We start from the raw sequence: 3,844 nt of genomic DNA on the forward strand, positions 1-3,844 counted from the left end.
ACAATATTACACGAGGGAACATAGTCTAGATTAGATAGATGCATGCATACAGACACACCAGATATAGAAGAAGCATGCACACATGACTAAACTATAGTACCCACACACTGTTATAGTACACACACACTGTTATAGTACACACAAACATCCACTCCTAGAAGGGACTGGAATACTGGTTACACAGCACTGGTTGGGGTTCATAGAACAACACCGATTCTAGTAGAGCTCTTAAATAAAGCACTGTGGGGTTGGCTACATCCTAGATTTTATAAGGTCAATTTGGAAGACTCCCATACAACCAAAACAGTAGGTGTTTGTGAGTAGTAGTGCTCTGATGCAAGTGACTGCAGTTTAGAATAGCCTAGATACTGAAAGATTTGTGTGTGTTGTGGGGAAGAAATAATCTGTGCCTTGTTAGTTTCAAGAGTCAAAGCCAAGTGCTTTATTTGGCACCACTCACTCCAATACAGACCAGACAGACCGATACAGGCCAGACAGACCGATACAGGCCAGACAGACCGATACAGGCCAGACAGTCTTTGGAGTTGTTATTTTGAATGACTTGACTAACAGCTGTCAGAATGGGTTGATTGATTGACAGCTGGGCCAGTTGATCGCGACTCTACGGCTATTGGTTACGCATGTGGGTGGGTTAGAGTGCCAGTGTTAAAAGGAATCATGCTACGGTCAAATAACTGAAAAATGTGTTATTTTAAATTTTTAAAGGCCCAGTGCAGTCAACAATGTGATATTCCTGTGTTTTATATGTATTTCCACACTGAGGTTAGAATAATACTTAGAAAATGATGATATCCTTTTTAGTGTGAGAGCTGTTTAAAAAGATAGCCTGAAGTGTCAGCCTGTTTTGGTGGGATTGAGTTTTGGCCTGTCTGGCAGTTAATTAGTTAATAGTCCAATAAGGAAGAGTTCCAAGCCTCTCCGCCAACAGCTCGTTTTCAGTTTTCCCCTCCCTACTCAGACCACACCCAGACAGTCCTAGCAAAATTCTTAAGTATTAAAAGTAAATAGTTTCAAATTCCTTATATTAAGCAAAGCACAGGGCACCGTTTTTTAGGATTGTTATTTTTATTATTGACATTTTTTACACTGATAGCCAGGTGCACACATCACTTACAAATGAAGCATGTGTTTAGTGAGTCCGTCAGATCAGAGGTAGTAGGGATGACCAGGGATGTTCTCTTGATAAGCATTCAAAATGTAACAAGTACTTTTGGGTGTCAGGGAAAGTGTATGGAGTAAAAAAGTACATTTCTTTAGGAATGTAGTAAAGTAAAAGTTGTCAAATATAAATTGTAGAGTACAGATACCCCCCAAAAACTACTTAAGTAGTACTTTCAAGTATTTTTTTACTTTACACCACTGCCCAAAGTATTTTATTTGAAGTTGGTGTACAGAACCGAAAGTAGGACGCAAAAATGAAACTTAAGAACAGGAAGCATAGAAATAGCGCACCTAGGACAGATCTACTGCTTCTTAGACTTGCTTTCAATTATGACAGATTTGTAAACACGCATTTCTATGTGAATTTGGACGGGTTGCCCAAAAAACGAATATATTGCAGCTTTAATTGTTAGCCAGAAATGATTAAAAATGACTGCATTGGACCTTGTTAATGTTACCTTTCCATTGTCACGTCAGCAAGACAATGTTTTTAACTATTTGCCTTTTATTTCTGATATTCCCGTGTTTTTTACCTTGTTAATTGGTTGTGAATATGTGTCTAGTCCTCCTTATCACCATGGTTTGTCTTCCAAGTTTGAACTTCATCTGTTTGAAATTTTGGCAATTATTTTGGGTGATGCCTAACATTACTACTATCGACAAAGTCATTCAGCTGTGAAATGGATGCCAAAGGGTATTGTTAAAAAGTTTGTAATGTTGCAGAGGAAGGCATTATTTTCTAGTAATTGCAACCAAACAGGCACTGAGTGTCAGGCTGTGTTTACACGGGCAGTCTATTTCTGATCTTTTGACAATAATTGGTCTTTTGACCGATCAGATATTTTGCCCATAATTGAGCAAAAGATCAGAATTGGGCTGCCTGTATAAACGAAGCTAGTAGTTAGGCTGGGCTGGATACTTGGTCAAATCGGAGCGCTTCATCGGACCTTGGCCTACCGAACATCAATTTATCTGTTCTACTGTATGTCTCCACTGAAGTATTGGTTCTGTTTCATTTGGAGTGAAATAATGATGAACCGTTTTGATATTTGTGTATGGCCTTATGCTGGTACAATGGGCTATTAACCTTTTCATCTTCAATCTGAAGTTTGCAATTCATGCAAGTCATTTATTTGACAATTTACTCAAAACATTGGATGATGAGGGACTGTTAGAGCAGTGCAGACATTCTATGCAGTCAGATGTTTGTAGACCAACTTCTGTTTTTTTAATCTGAAAAAAAGACTAGTGCCTTATTTCATAAGTTGAGTATTTTTGTTTTATATCTCACCTCATTTCTCTAGTTATACAGTGGCTTCAGAAAGTATTCACACCCCATTCACCTTTTTCCACATTTTGTTGTTACAAAGTGGGATTAAAAATGTTTAATTGCCATTGTCCAAAGAAAAAAATGAATGAAAAATCAAATACTAATATCTTGAATAAGTATTCAACCCCCTGAGTCAATACATGTTAGAATCAACGTTGGTAGTGATTAAAGCTGTGAGTCTTTAACAGCTTTCCACACCTGGATTCTGCAACATTTACACTTTATGTTTTTTTATTTTTTTTTATTCTTCAAGCTCTGTCAAATTGGTGGTTGTTCATTCCTAGACAACCATTTTTAGGTCTTGCCATAGATTTTTGGTCACTTAGGAGCATTCGGTCTTCTTGGTAAGCAACTCCAGTGTAGACTTGACCTTGTGTTTTAGGTTATTGTCTTGCTGAAAGGTAAATTCATTTCCCAGTGTCTGTGGGAAAGCAGACTAAACCAGGTTTCTCTCTAGGATTTTGCCTGTGCGTATCTCCAAGTCCTTAACGATTATAAGCATACCCATAACATGATGCAGCCATCACTATGCTTGAAAATATGGAGCGTGGTACTCCAAACAACTTCTTGTCCTGAATACGAAGTGTTAATTGCTTTATCACATTTATTTGCATTATTATTTTAGTGCCTTGTTGCAAACAGGATGCATGTTTTGGAATATTTTTATTCTGTACAGGCTTCTTGTCACTCTGTCTATTAAGTTAGTATTGTGGAGTAACAACAATGATGTTGTCATCTTTAGTTTTATCCTCTCACAGCCATTAATCTCTTAACTGTTATAAAGTCACCATTGGCCTCATGGTGAAATCCCTGAGTTAGGGAGGACACCTGTATCTTTGTAGTGACTGTATGTATTGATACTCCATCCAAAGTGTAATTAAAAACTTCACCATGCTCAAAAGTATATTCAATATCTGCTTTTTTATTTTTACCCATCTACCAATAGGTGCACTTTTTTTGGAAAACCTCCCTGATCTTTGTGGTTGAATCCGTCAGCGATGACACAGTCATTGAAAAATCATGTTGCACATGCCACTTATGTGACTTATGCACCTTTTTACTCCTGAACTTATTTAGGCTTGCCATAACAGGTTGAGTACTTATTGACTCAAGACATTTCAGCTTTTCATTTAATTAATTTGTAAAATATATGTTTTTTAACTTGTGTGTAGGCCAGTGATGACATTCAATTGAATCCATTTTAAATTCTGGCTGTAACATAACAAAACCTGGAAAAAGTCCAGGGGTGTGAATACTTTCTGATGGCACTGTATGTCCTGTAAGTAAAGGGAATATGTCTTATCACCCAGCTGGAACTCATGTTTACTAATG

The sequence above is a fragment of the Oncorhynchus nerka genome, linkage group LG18 (assembly GCF_034236695.1).
Source record: "Oncorhynchus nerka isolate Pitt River linkage group LG18, Oner_Uvic_2.0, whole genome shotgun sequence".
In the NCBI taxonomy this organism is placed as follows: domain Eukaryota; kingdom Metazoa; phylum Chordata; class Actinopteri; order Salmoniformes; family Salmonidae; genus Oncorhynchus; species Oncorhynchus nerka.